The sequence below is a fragment of the Solanum dulcamara genome, chromosome 6 (genome assembly GCF_947179165.1).
Source record: "Solanum dulcamara chromosome 6, daSolDulc1.2, whole genome shotgun sequence".
Classification (NCBI taxonomy): Eukaryota; Viridiplantae; Streptophyta; class Magnoliopsida; order Solanales; family Solanaceae; genus Solanum; species Solanum dulcamara.
This window is the reverse complement of record NC_077242.1, coordinates 51,472,889-51,489,630: the sequence shown is the minus strand read 5'-3', so window position 1 is coordinate 51,489,630 and position 16,742 is coordinate 51,472,889.

Genomic DNA, 16,742 nt, shown 5'->3' with positions numbered 1-16,742 from the left:
GTCGAGTCATTATCTACATGCTACATTCGGTGCTTGATCAAATCCCATAGAATGGGATTTAAATATCATAATAAACTGAGCATTCATATAACTTTAGACATCAAATAATCATTCGGTAGAATAGATCATTAAAACTTTTCATTTGATTTAGATATGTGAGACTTTTCCTTTCACATAGAATCTATTCTTTGGCTAAGAAGCCCTTTCATCATCATTCTTTCATTTCATAAGACTCTCTTTAATCATAAATATTTGCTTTCATAAACTTTCATTTTGGAGTCAAAGCTTTCAATTTAACTTCATTTAAACATAATGAAACTAGGTGGGTTCATTTCATATACCCTTCAAATACATTTAAGACAATGCACATGCATGAGAGCGATGAAAATGCATCAATTTAAATCATCTTAAAATGACCCACCAATACACTTTAAAGTTACTTTCATGCCTTCATGTAAGAACTTTGATAAATCATCCTTTTTATGAAATTGAGAGTCAAAATATATCAATATAGGTAAATAATCTTCAAATAGACCATAACCTATGCATTTGGAATAATCATATAAAAACTCATAAGATTTTATCTTTTAAAATGGAAACATTGAGTTTAAAAATCAATGGGCTCCATGGGTGGAAGAACGCATGAATGAGACCTACATACCTTGAGGAAGTAATTCCTTAATGCGAAACTTGAAAAGAAATAGAGGCTTGATCTTCTTGGAGTGAAACCCTACAACCTTTCTTGAGTATGGAGGAGACTTTAGGAGAGAAGGGTTTTTGTTTGGGGAAGTTAATGTAAATAAATGAGGGCTTTGGAGGATATAACGTCTTTATATGGGTGAATACTTCCCTCAAAATGAGTTTACTTTGTCTTAGAATATAGGAAAAGATGAAAATGTCCCTTTTTAATAATCTAGACTGACTGGGTTTACGGGGACCCTTCACGATCCGTGTTTCTCTCTACGGCCCATGGTGGGGTCCTGTGATAAAGGACCTGGGAAATATTTTTGGAAGTCTATAGGGTAAGTAACTGAAATTTCTCTATGGAGGCCTTCACGGTGCGTGGAGGGAATCACGGTCCGCAAATCATGGCCATGGTGCAGGTCCTACCGGAGTCCTACTAAGTGACCACCACAGAGATACACCATGGTCTATGAAGGGCTCCACAGTCCTTGGTGGTCATCCGAGGCCCTTTCCTTGGGAAGTTTCTTAGGGTTTTAGGGTCAGGCTCACCACAGTGGGCTTCACAGCCTATGGTGTTCACCACGGTCCATGGTCCCTCATCGTGGTCCCTTCCCAGTAGGTCTAAGTCTCTAAATCACTATAATAGTGGCTTACCACGAGGCTTGGTGCATACCATAGCCCATGATGGACTTCCGTGGTCGACACGTGGTGCCATTTTCTACATTTTCATTCTTTATTCCTCGTTTTAAGACTTTCTAAATTTCTAGGGTCTTATAGTGTACAAGTCAAATTGATGACTTGTAGACACTTTGTAGACCCATAGAAGAGGTCCATAAGAAAGGTTTCGAGACTCAGGTTTTGTAGGGTTACAAAGCTGCAGAATGAATGGTTTCTACGAACCGTACACTTTTTGATGAATTGTAGAAGGGAGTCATATGAGAAGTTCATAGGCTCAAGTTTTCAGGTATTTTAGGGTTACAAGGATGAGTCATTCCTACGACCTATAAGAATGTTTACGACTTGTAAAAGGCCAGTCATAGGGTCTTTTGAGAGGGTCTAATAAAGGGCATTAATATCTTTTCCCATTTTGTATTCAATGAATCTATACACTTTTGGGGGAGGATTCAGAACCTACAAATACCCCAACCCTTCAAATTTCCCCTTATTCATATTCATTCTCCAAATTTTCTCTAAGACATCAACGAAATTCTCTTAAGTTATTATTTTATAACTCAAATTAGGGTTTCAAGAACACAAGTCTCCTCCTTTAAAATTCAAGGCTAAAATTCATCAAGGTGTGTGGAATTTCATCCATGGGTAAAATTCAAGGCTAAAATTCAGAACCTACTAAGCAAGGCTAACCTGCTATAGTTTTTAGAAAAGAGGACTTTATGGTTAAATTGCCTGCTAGATATAAATACACTCTTATTGGGAAGTTTACCAATACTATGCCAAAAATGAAGGTTATTAGAAAGGAATTTATACTACAAACTGAACTGAGAGGAGGGTTGAGGCTTACTCATTTCAACTCTAGACATTTATATATTGATCTTAAAAATGAGTTTGATCACTTAACAGTGTGGTCAAAAGGGAAAATGTTCATAGAAGGTCAACTTATGAGAAAGCAGATTTGGACTTCCACATTCAAACCTGAAGTGGAAACTCCTTTGGTCCTTATATGGACCATTCTACCTGAATTACCTTGGCATTGTTATTGTCTAGAAGTGGTAACCCCTTTACTATCTCCTATTGGTAAGGTTTTATTGTTGGATTTGGCTACTTATAAGAAAATAAGGGGTAGTATAGCTAAATTCAAGATTCAAATTGATCTTATAAGGCAAAGAACTTAGTATGTTTGGATGGGATTTGATGAAGATGAGAATGGTGAAAGCAGGTGGCAACCTATTCAGTATAAAGGAGTGCCAGAGTATTGTGAATACTGCAAACATTAGGGCTATCTCTCTAGAGTTTGTACTGTGAAAAGAAGAGATGAGGAGAAAGAAGAAGAAAAGAAAAGGAGGAAGTTGAGAAGACCAAAAACAAAGCAAACTATGACAGGAATAAAGAGTTATAGATTCAGGAAGTTGCAGGTAACACAGATCAACCAAGTGTTCTCCATACTGATGGTAAGGATAAGGGTCAATACCATGAGGAATGGCAAGTTCAAAAAATAAAATGAAAGAAGATCATTCAATAAAATAATGCACAAAAGAAACAACCACAGGAAATGCAGCAAGGAGAGGACCCAGGCTCCAATCAGCCACCTACAACAAGGCACCAGTAAGGGCAACAACTTCAACAAATAGGTATAAATACTAACTTTCAGGAAAATGCTCCCCATGAATGTAATGTTGATTCTGGAGTCCAGAATCAGCAACTCTATCCCAATTTGAATGTAAATCCCAATCCCTCTATCCCCTCAAAACAAGTGATCCAAGATAATGATACAAAACAAAGCTAGGAAAATGATAATTCGCTAAAAGAGAGACACTAACAAACTGATATTGGCCCTATAAATGATGACTTTGATCAGCATACTAATACTCTCAATAAGAGTACCTCAGGTATTGACTCAATGCTCCCACACTCCCATAGCTTCCCCAATAACTCTAATATTCTTAATAAAACCGTTGTTGTTGCTGAAGTAGTTGATGGAGGTGAGGATGGGGGAATACAAGAGACACTCACTAACTTGTAGAAAGGGGATACCAGAGGGAGGGAAGTTCTTTTGGTTGACCATAGAAAAGACTCTAGAGCCCCTGCAACCACCTTTAAAACTACTACCAGGCATAATGTTCAGTTTCAACATATTGATGTCCAAGCAGATGATAATTCCAGAGGAAATGGTTCTGAGGTCAGGCTTCAGGTTAATGAGACTGATATGGAAAGTACTAAATCTCCAAATATTAGCAAAACAAACCAGGGAGAAAATTCCCAGATTCTAAATAATAAATCTACTCTATCTTTGAGTAAGAAAAAGAGGGATGCATTGAAGAAAAAATAAGCTAAGGCAGGAAAAATACATTCTAAAGATTATTAGCAAAGGGTAAACTATGTCTTTATTGAAGAACAAGCAGGGATTCATGTGGCTCCTCTACAGATTCAGGCCAATTCTACTGAGATAAGGGTTCTTAATAATATAGACATATTAGATGATCTTATTGATGAATACAGAGTTACTCACTCTGAAGATAAAAATGATCTTGATCAAAGGGAAAAAACTCATGATGAGGATGAGGAAATAAGTGCCCATCTCTTGAAGGCATTTGGTTCTACAATAGATACTACCATTCAGGATGAAGTGCTGCATGATTCTGAGAAGATTGGTCTATCACCTAGGGGTCAGCAGGAAAAGAAGAAAAAGAAGAAATACGAGATTACCACCATTTTAGATAATGCTATTTGTAAGAGTAGCATCAACACAAGGTTCAAATCCCAGAAATCTTGATGATTAGTACAATATACTGGAATGCAAGGAGTATTAATACTCAAGGTACCTTAGATAGACTCCAAAAACTCAAGGATTACCACAACTTTTCTATGTTGGCAATTCTTGAACCCCTTTCTAATCAATCTTAGCTCAACTACTACAGAAATCAGCTTAGAATGGACAATGCAAGTCATAATTCTAATAACAAGATTTGGTTTTTCTAGAATCAAGATGTGGATTGCTCTATTATATATCAAGATGAACAACAGATTACTTGTGAAATCAAACATGTGTCTAGTTCTATTGCTCACATTATTATATTTGTTTATGCTAAGTGTAAGTATTACATAAGAAGAAGTCTTTAGGAGAAGATGCTGCAGTTTCCTGATATACACAAGCCTTGGTGCACTATCGGAGACTTTAATGTGATCACTAATGTTGAGGAAAAGCTAGGAGGGGTACCTTACAATATGAACAAAAGTTTTCAGTTCATAAGTGTAATTGAAGCATGTGGCCTCATTGATTTGGGATTTTATGGTCAAAACTTTACATGGTGTAACAACAGGAACACAAATGATAGAATATGGAAGAGGATAGACAGATGGTGAATGATAGGTGGTTAGAGATGATGCCTGTGACTACTGTGTCTCATCTTTCTTCTACAGGTTTGCCCTCTTTTACTTGAATGCAAAGATACTCACAGTAACCCCATCAAATAATTCAAGTTCCTTCAGTGCTAGGTGGAGAATAAAATATTCCTAGACATTGTTAAAGCTTGCTGGGAAAGACCTATGGAAGGTAATCCTATGAGAATATTTCACCTGAAGCTTAAGAGGGTGTCTAACACTCTTACAAATTGGTCAAGACAATAATATGGTGAATTATATAAAACATTCAAAGAATTAGAAGAAAAGGTAAAGCAAGCAGAAGATGCTATCATTCATGACAATTTTGAGGGTAATAGGACCAAGCTCAATCAAGTGAATGCTCAGTATATCAGATACTTGAAGACAAAGCAGTCCATCCTTAAATAAAAAAGTCATCTTCAGTGGTTTAAGGATGGATATGCCAACTCCAAATACTTTCATGATATCATCAAAGGAAGGAGAAGAAGATTATTTATCCATAAAGTCATTGATGACCAAGGAAATACCATTCAGGGTGATCAGAATATTGCCACTGCTTCTTGTGATCATTTTAAGAAGATCTTTACTGGGAGAAAAAGCTGATCAATGATGACATCCTAAATTATATCCCTAACACCATCACAGATCAACAAAACCAGTCTCTTAATGCTATGCCTACAAATGAGAAGCTGAAATAAGCTATTTTTTAAATAATTTCTGTGTTTGTTAAAGGTCTTGATTGAATTAATGGCAAGTTCTTCCATACTTGTAGGGATATCATTAGTGGAGACTTATTAAACTTGGTGAAGTAATTTTTCTATGGGCATTTTATTCCCAAGTTCATCTCTAATTCTTGTTTGGTCCTAATCCCAAAAGTAGACCATCCTAATAAGTTGTCAGATTTTAGGCCCATATCTCTTAGTAACTTTACCAATAAAGTCATTTCTAAGGTATTATGCCTTGAGCTAGCTCCCATTTTTCCTCATTTAATCTCTGAAAACTAGTTAGGATTTGTCCAAGGAAGAAACATCTCAGAAAATATCATGTTAGCACAAGAAATCATTTATAGCTTCAAAAAACCCAAGCTTGGAGATAATGTTATTGTCAAACTAGACATGGCCAAAGCCTGTGATAGGGTGTCTTGGTCATTTATATATCTAGTGATGAGAAGAATGGGGTTTGGAGATTTATTTATTAATATGGTTTAGAGGTTAATGGCCAACAATTGGTACTCACTTATTGTGAATGGTTGTAGGTATGGTTTTTTCCATTCTACAAGAGGTCACAAATAGGGAGATCTATTGTCTCCTACTCTCTTTATAATAGGTGTTGAGGTTCTTTCCAGTTTGCTCAGCAATCTTCATCAACACTACTTGTACAGAGGTTTTCACATGGAGAAGAAGGGCCCCTTGATTAATCATCTGAGCTTTACTGATGATATAATTATATTCACTTCAACCTAAAAATTCTCTCAATATGATCATAAAGACACTACAGGTGTATGAACAGAACTCAAGCCAACTTATTAACAAAGAAAAACGTCAGTGCATGATCCCCTTGAATACTAATCCTGAGATTATTGCAAGGGTCACTCCCACATCTGGCTTCAAGTCAACTCATGGTCCTATTACCTATTTGGGATATCCTCTATACATTATGCATCAAAGGATCATCTACTTTAATAGTATGGTGTCCAAAGTGATCTCCAGAATTAAAGGGTGGCAAACTAAGATCTTGAGCTATGGGGTAAGAGCTACTCTAGTGAAATCTGTACTGCAGTATCTTCTAATTCATCTTTTTTCTGCTATCACCCCTACTTCTACTACTCTCAAACAAATTAAATCTCTTATTGCAGACTTCTTTTGGGGATGGGAAAAAGAAAAGAGAAAATATCACTGGGTATCTTGGAAGACTCTCAGCTATCCTATTGAAGAAGAGGGAATTGGTATGAAAACTCTTTATGATGTGTGCTTAGCATTGCAGTACAAACAGTGGTGGATCTTCAGGTCCAAAAAGACACTATGGGGAGACTTTCTTAAGGCTAAGTACTGCCAAAGGGCACATTCAATGATCAAGAAATGGAATACAAGTCAATTACTTATGTGGAAGCATATGATGACAAATAAAATTGATATTGAGCCTCATATATAATGGCACATCAACTCAGGTACCTATAGCTTCTGGTGGGATGATTAGCTAGGAATTGACCCCTTAGCTAATCACAATGCATATCTTCCTTGGATTAATAATATTACAGTATCTAAATTCTTGATAATGGGGTATGGAATGACGAAAATATGAGATAGCATGCCCCTTATCACCTGGTATAGAAGATCCTCAACATATCCTTCAAATATCAATCTAGCATCCCAGATATAGCATGTATGAAGCTAAACTCAAATGGGAACTTCACTTATGCATTAGCTTGTAACCAGGTCAGGCAAAAAAGAAGCAAAACCATGGCTGACACCACTATATGGAATAATAATATACCTTTTAAGGTATCCTTTCTGGTCTGGAGGTCCTTTAGAAACAAATTACCTACAAATGAGAGTATTGTCTCCTTTGGTTATGAACCTGTCAAGTTCTCTTATTTTTACAGACTAGTATAGGATAATATAGATCACATATTTATCTCAAGCCACTTTTCTAGGCACATTTGGAGGTACTTTTCAAAGTGTTGTGGTATACCAGCAGGCTCATGAGAAGTGTGTTGATGAAATAGTGGCTGTCCAAAACAAATAATGAGGTGCACAAACTCATGCTACGTGATACTATTATATTTATTTATTAGAATCTTTGGAAGAATAAATGTACTAGTAAGTATGGAGGAAAGAAATTTAGTAGCACTAGAGTTAAATTTTCAATTATTAAGGATCTCTACATGCTGATCATTAAATCTTTTCCTTATTTCAATTGGACTAATGACTGGAACTATCCTAAGAGAGTCTAACCATAAATAGAAATTGAGGAACGTCATATGACAACATAGACTCAAAACATTTGTCCAACTAGATGCCTCTACTCATGAATTTGGGTGGGCGAGGAGAGGGGGCTAAGACATGTCCCTAGCTCACCCTCAATATTAAATATGACAAAAGTCTTTGGAAATAGTAACTAACTCAACAAATAGTCATCGATAAATGAGGACTCACCATAATACCGCTAAATAGGGAGGCTTAACTAGCCACGTAGATGAGTATGATCTTCAACCTCAACCCCTATATTATAAGACAATGTAGGCAAAAGTATGCATTAGTATATTGTAATGTACTAAGTATGAGGGCGTGACATGCAATATAAATCATGGAATACAAAGGTCAAGTAGAACACAATGATAAGATGGAATAAGTAAAGTCATGAGGAAATCATATTGACCAAAGCGTTTAAAACCAAAAATTCAAAATCATAACATACTTAAGAGATCATACATATGTGGGATAGGAACCATAACCGACAATAAGACCATGTGAGCTATAACATGGAATTCTGTTGTCTCTCCATACAATGAAGAAAAGGGGAATCTACTTGCTAAGGTAGACTCTACCCCACTAGGCGGGTCAGACATACGCTATATATGGATCCAATAGCTAAGCCATGAAGGAAACCTATGGTGGCACGTAGTTTATGAGATATGAGGTTACTACTAAGGCTTTTGGTTGGGCCCCCACCTCACATCCACTCGGTGCTAAGTCAAATCCCATGGAATACATGCATAGTATAAAAATCATAATTTACATACATCATAGTCATGATCATAGGTTTGAAATCATAGAGTAGCTCATTTTCATAACGTACTTGTAATGTGAGAATTATCCTTTCATCATTACAATAATATTTGCATAATTCATATCGTTAGGCCTTAGGTCACCACATAGGTCCCTAAGTCACCTTACTTCATAACTTGCATGAAAATCATCATTCAAAACATACTTATAGTCTATGATCATAATTGAAATACATAATCATAATTCATGCTTGAAAATTCATGATCATAGCTTATACTTGAAATTTAGGTATGTCATGAATGCATGATTAATTGATTTGAAAATTATGTACTTGACTTGAAAACATGCATGATCATAAACTTTATATCAACCTATACATAATTTATATAGATAATATCTTTAGGAAGTATAATTGAAAATGCTGATAATCTTCATCATGAACCCTGGAAATCAAAATAGGAGAATTCATGAAAAAACTCTACAATTTAATGCAATAACCATCAATTTATATCAAAATAGACTCATGATCATAATTTAAATCAAAATTCATGCAATAGGAGTAGAGATCATAAAACCCATAAAATACCATACTTTAATTTGATAGAAAACTTGAGAAATTGATTGGGCTTCATGGATGAAAGGATCCATTAATCAATACCCACATACCTTAAGTGAGAACACCAATTAATTTATAAGAACTTGAGAGTTTTGATGGAGAGATTGATTGAATTTACTTAAAGTCTTCAATGTAGTCCTTGAGAGTCTTTTGTAGAGAGAGAAATATTTAAGTAGGTGAATTATAGGAGAATGAATAGAATTAGAGGTTTAGGTCAATTTATAGAGTTGCATTAGGTCCTAAAAATGTCTAGGTTCATTAGCTAACAATTAGGGAAAAGTCTAAAATGCCCTTACAAAAAAACCCAACTTGGCCAAAAAATCCTTGCCAGGTCTGCGACACAGACCTGTCGCGGACCTTTCTGTTTCGTGTAGTTTCTTCGAAAATCTATCTTCCAATATAGGTCCTAAAAATCCACCGAGACCTTTTTCCCGCATCTTTTGACCCCCTGATCGATATTCCGAACTCAGATTTTTCAAAAAGATTAAGGATAACGCATTACATGAGCGGCCTATTTCCAAGGCATTTATTAAGGCATTTGTGCATTTTGAGGAATGTTACATGCCTTTATGACATAACTAGTGAATCAACATATAGCTTATGATGTTCATGATGCTCTCATAGAGACTACCTTGTCAAGTAGCCTCTCTGTTCTCAATGTGGGACTTGCATTAGATTCGATGTTATAGCTCGCATGGTTTTAGATGTCGGTGAAAAGTGTTATCTCTAACAAGTTATATGAATGATGTAAGTTTTACTATGATGTCTATGATGCATTGACCACATGGTTTCAACATGATTTTCAAAAGCTTTAAGTCTTATCTATACTTTTTATTACATTGGTCATGCATCCTATGTCCATACTTCTTATGTAACATTCCTAAAAATGCTCATAAGTGCCTTAAGAATGCCTTGGGAATAGGCCATTTGTGTAACTCATTATACTTATTCTTTTTGGGAATTTCGAGTCAGAAATATTTATCAGGGGGTCAAAACCTACAGGAAAATAGTTTCGTTGGATTTTTAGGACTCGTGTATCGAAAGATGAATTTTGTCAAAAATGACACAAAATAGTGAGGTGCGCGGAAGCTCCACAATTCCACTTGTTTCTGGTTAGTGTAATTTTTTCTCGAGTCAAAATCTGGCCAAAATCTCTTTCGCTAAAAATTGGCCTATCTGGGAGAAGCTCTGCGTCGCGGACTCGGGCAAGAAATTTTTGTTCGAATTCAGTTTTTAGGTAAGGGCACTTTAGACTTTTCTCTAATTGTTAGTTAATGAACCTAGACGTTTTTAAGGTCTAATTCAACTCTATAAACTACCCTAAACCCTTAATTTCATTTATTCTTCTACAAGACAGCTACTCAAATATTTCTCTCTCTACAAAAGTTCTCAAGGACTCCATTGAAGAACTCCAAGAAATTCACTCTAGCTCTACATTAAAACAATCAAATTCTCCCAAATTCTTTGGTCTTTTCACTCAAGGTATGTGGGTATTTATTCATGGATTCTTTCATCCATGAAGTCCAATCAATTTCTCAAATTTTCTATTAAATTTAAGTATGTAATTTTCTGAGTTTTATGATCTCTATTCCAATTGCATGAATTCTAATTATGAGTCTATTTTGATATAAATTGATAGTTATTGCATTAAATTGAAGATTTTTTTCATGAATTCTCCTATATTGATCTCTAGGGTTCATAATGTAAATTATTTGATATTTTCAATTATACTTTCAAATGATATTATCTTTATGATGTATGTATGGTTTGAGAGAAAGTATATGTCTATGCAAGTTTTCAAGTCAATTTCATGATTTTCAAGTCAATTGATCATGCATTCATATTTTACCCTATTTCCAAGTATGAATTATGACTATGTATGTATGTTTTGTAATGTGGAAAGACAATACTCAAATTGCACTTATTTTATAAAAATGAGCTATTATATTATTTCAAACCTATGATCATGACTATGATATATGTCCATTACGATTTTCATGCTATGTATGTATTCTGTGGGATTTGACTTAGCATTGAATGTGGACTTGAGGTGGGGTTTAGCATTGAATGTGGACTTGAGGTGGGAAATCGAAATATGGGGTCCTTATAAAAGTCTCTTATCCCATAACTAGGTGCCACCGTAGGTTGCTGTAATGACCCGATCTAGGTTGCTGTAACGACCTAATCTAGTCCGATTTGGATGTTTATTAGTCCCCACAACACGACGATCGAAATGCGAAAGACCACAATCATAAGATATCTTAGCATTCATTTCATACAAAAGGTAAGAATAACATAAAGATAAATCGAAGAAAGCATAAAGTGAGAAGGGGACTAAGGGGAATCAACGTTATAAACGTCCAAATTGTACTACACCATAACATCGTCTAACCATGCCTCTAGTTTAAATTTTGATGGGAGATTTGGATAAACTCCTAGCTCACCCTAGCAATAAAAGAAATGTCTAAGCAACAGAAACATGAAATAAGGTCTTTTCCTCGGTATAATGAGGACTCACCAACTCTCAGAACTCTAAAGCAAACTCTTGCCAAGAGCGGGGTAATCGTGATTGTCCTCCGTCCCTACATTATGAGACAATGTAGGAAAGATATGTATTAGTACATTTGTATGTATTAAGTATATGAGGTATTCATAAAAAATGAAAGGACATATCAATATGCCATAAGATGCATGACCAAATCATAATGAGTAGGTGCATAGCTCTAAAACAATTTTAAAACATACAAAACCCTTGGTCAATGCATATCACAAAACTTTATCATAAACTCATAACATGATATCTTAAAGTTTAGTTTCAACTTGTGTAGGATAATATTGTTAATTGACAACTAAGAAAATGTGAGCTACGACATAAAATCCAATGACTCCTACATTAAAATATGTCGATGACTCTTGCATCGAAACTAGAGAAGCTACATTGTCAGGGCATACTCCAAATATAACTCAGCTCAACTAAATTGGGCTATGTGGATCTACTAGCTAGGACATGAAGGCAATCCTATGTGGGCAACATAGTTTGGACTTTAGGTTGCTACTAGGATTGCATTGGATAAACAACTGCATTATCCGACCGAACCCCATCTAGAAGTCCTCTCGATGCTTAGTCAATATCTCAATGGAAGCTCATAAAACATAATCATAACATAGTAAGGATAGATAGTAACTGCCTATTAATCCATATTTAACATATTTAGGATTAGACATCTAACTTGGTGATTCATGATAATCCATATCTTTGGTGTGAATTGTATTTTCACCATCTTTAAACATCTAATGATCTTAACTATGATCATTATCTCAATTTTACCTTCAAAATCATAATCTCAGCTATAACTCTTGAAAACCAACTTTATAAATCATTTATCTCATGATTAACTCATAAATTTATCTTTGGAAATAGCTTCATGCATGGGCATTCATAATTCAACTTACAATCATGCAATTCATATGAAAACATGCATATAATGATCATTGATAACATCTAAAAATAGAATTAAATCAACCCAATGCAATTCATCAAAACTAGGGTTAATAATCAATTGAAATTGAAAGAAACTTTGAGAAAACCTTGGGACTTCATGGGTGAAAAGAACCGATGAATCAATCCCCACATACTTTGCTTGAAATCACTTAGAATTTGAGAAATGAAATTTGGAAACCCTAGCTTGGCTTGAAGTCCTTGGGAGAGCTTTAGAAGAGATGATTTGAGTGCCTTGAGTCTAGGTGTGAAGAATTAGGTCTTGAAAGAGTTTACGGACTTTAGATAACAAAATTCAGTCCTCAAAATGACATTATTTTTATTTAAAACATAGGAAAAGACTAAAATACTCCCTTAAAAAATCTGGCTGGAAAGAACTTCACGGGGGACCTTCACGGTCCGTGGTGCTCACCACGCCCGTGGTGGGGTCCCGTGGTATTTGACTTGAGAAAAGATTTTGGAAAACTTACAGGGTAGTCTATGAAGTTTCTTCACGGATGCCTTGACGGTCCGTGAACCTTATCATGGCCCATGAAATGCGGTCGTGGTGCAAGTTCTGCAGGGTTCCTATAGAAATGGCCATCACGGACCACTACATGGTCCGTGAAAGTCTCCATGGCTCTTGGTGGTCATCCGTGGACCTTGTCTTGGGAAAAATTCCTGAGGGTCTTGGGGAGGGCTCACCATAGAGGGCTTCACGGCCCATGGTGCTTACCATGGTCCTCCATCGTGGTTCGTCCCCTGCAGTCCGAGCCTCTAAATCTCTACCACAGTTGCTTATCATGGTCCGTGATGATTACCACAGCTCGTGAAGGCTTCCATGGCTAGCTCCTGGTGCCAATTTTTGCACTTTCTAAAAAATTCACCCTTTAGTTCTTGGTTTAGGACCTTTCCATTTTTTGGGGTCTTCCAATATCTCCCCCTTGAGAACATTCATCCGCAAATGACAATCATTGGAATTAAAAGGGACATGGCCTGAGGACTAGCAACCTAACATGAAAATGATGACATCTTATAATGCATGGAACATGAAAACTTCAACTTAATATAAAGTCGCAACTTTGAAATCAACTTTTTATGAACATGCATGCATATGAATGACATAGGAGGAATTGAATACATAAGAGTTCAACTAGATCTAATAAAAAACTTACTACTTTAGGACTGAGTGGAGGGTAAGAGGTACAGGCATCGTTTCATCATATCTGCCTCTGCCTCCTAAGTAACATTTCCTATTTGTTGATTCCTCCATAACACTTTGACAGACGCAATTTCTTTGTTCCTTAATTTCTTAACTTGTCGGTCTAAAATTTCCACCGGAACTTCTTCATAAGTCAAATTCTCCTCAACACTTAAATCTTTTATTGGCAAATGGAGTTTGGATCACCCACGAACTTCCTCAACATAGACACATGAAAAACCGGGTGAACCATAACTAACTCAAGTGGAAAATCTAACTCAGAAGCCACATTGCCAACATGTCTCAATATTTTGTAAGGTACAACGTACCTAGGACTCAATTTCCCCTTCTTTACAAAATGCATTACACCCTTCCTAGGTTAAACCTTCAGATAGACCCAATCATCCACTTCAAATTCAAGCTCTTTTTTTTCAACATTGGAATAGGACTTTTGATGACTTTGAGCCGTCTTCAACCTCTCCCTTATGAGTTTTACCTTCTCCATAGCATCAATAACCGAATACTTACCAATCATGACTATCTCACCAACTTCAAATCATCCCACCAGGGACCTACATCTTCTACCATACAATGCTTCGAAAGGAGCCATTTGGGTTCTAGAGTGATAATTATTATTATAGGGAATCTCAATCAATGGCAAATATTCATCCCAACTCCCTTTAAAATCAATAACACACTCCCTTTACATATCCTCTAAAGTTTAGATCATTATTTCGGCTTAATCGTCAGTTTGAGGGTGAAAAGCGGTACTTAACTTAACCTTTCTACCGAGACCCTTTTGAAATGACTCCAAAAGTGTGAAATAAATTATGTACCTTAATAAGATATGATGGATAAAGTTACACCATGAATTCTTACCAACTCACGAACATAAAACTTAGCATAATCTTTGGCACCATAGAAAGTCTTAACCAATAGAAAATGAGATGACTTGGTCATTCGATCTACAACAAACCAAATAAAATCATGTTGCTTCTTAGTACGAGGCAAACCTGTTATAAAATCCATATTCACATCTTCCCACTTCCAAGTAGGAATCTCAATCTCTTTGGCTAGACTCTCCGGTCTTTGATGCTCAACTTTAACTTATTGGCAATTTGGACACATAGATATAAATTCCTCTATGTCCTTGTTTATTCCATTTCACCAATACACTTCTCTCAAATCATTATACATCTTGGTGGAACCCAGATGAATCGAGTATTAGGAACTATGGGCCTTATTTAATATCAACTCTCTTAACCCATCAACATTAGGTACACACAAATGACCTTGGTAACATAGCACACCATCTCCCCTTTAGGAGAAAGTCTCAATGGCTTTTTTGAAAACTGATCTCTTTAACTCAACCAATATTGGATCTTGGTCTTGCTTGCCCTTAACATCCACTACAAGAGATAATTTCTAACCATTACGAACCAGAACATCTCCATCATTGGAATAGACCAAATGCACATCGAAATGTACCAATCTATGAACATCTTTAATCAATTATTTCTTATCTTCCTCAACATGTGCCACACTACTCATGGACAACCTACTTAGTGCATCGGCAACCACATTTGCCTTCCCTAGATGATACAACATACTTATATCATAATCCTTCAACAACTCAAGCCATATCCTTTGGCAAAGGTTCAAATCATTTTGCTTAAACACATATTGTAAACTCTTGTGGTTGGTGAACACATCCATATGGACACCATAAAGAGATTGTCTCCAAATTTTCAAAGCAAACACAACAGCCGCTAGTTCAAGATCATGGGTTGGATAGTTCCGTTCATGCACCTTTAGTTGCCTAGAAGCATAAGCTATTACCTTACCATGTTGCATCAGTACACAACTAATACCAACCCTTGAAGCATCACAATATACCATGAAACCATCGAACTCTTCTGGCAAGGTTAAGATATGAGTAGTAGTGAGACGATCCTTCAATTCTAGGAAACTCCTTTCACATTCTTCTGACCATTGGAGCTTTACCTTCTTTTGAGTAAACTTGGTCAAAGGTGACGAGATTGATAAAAATCTTTCAATAAATCTCCTATAGTATCCGGCTAGCCCCAAGAAACTCCTATTATCCAAAGGAGATATGGTCTAAGCCAATTCTTGACCGCTTTGGTTTTCTTATGATCAACCATAATCCCTTCACCTGACATAATGTGACCAAGGAAAGCGATCTCCCTTAACCAAAACTCACATTTGATGAAATTTGCCAATAATTATTTGTCTTTTAGGGTTTGCAACATGATCCTCAAATGACTTTCATGCTCTTCTTTATTTCGAGAGTAAACCAAAATATCATCGATGAATACAATTACAAACATATCTAGGTATTGTTTGAAAACCCTATTCATAAATTCCATGAAAGGTGCGGGAGCATTGGTCTAACTAAACGACATGACTAGAAACTCATAAAGGACATACCTTGTCCAAAATGCCATTTTGGGAATGTCGCACTCCCTCACCCTGAATTATTGATACTTGGAACGAAGGTCTATTTTAAAGAAGTAATTTGTCCTTGCAACTGATCAAACAAGTCATCTCTTCTATGAAGTGGATACCTTTTCTTGATTGTTACCTTATCCAATTTCCGATAATCAATGCACATACTTAGTAAACCATCCTTTTTTTAACAAATAATAGGGGAGCACCCAATGGAGAGATACTTTACCTAATGAAACCCTTGTCTAACAAATCTTTAACTACTTTTACTCCACCGGAGCCATCCGATAAGGAGGAATGGCAATAGGTTGAGTATCCGAAAGAAGGTCTATACCAAAATCAATCTCCATTTTGGGAGGGGCACCGAGTAAATCATTAGGAAACACGTCCTAAAAATCATTTACAATAAGGACCGACTCTAAGATAAGGGCTTCGGAATTCTTATCTCTAACCCTTACAAGATGATAAATACAACCCTTGGAAATCATCTTCTGAGATTAAAGGCACGAAATA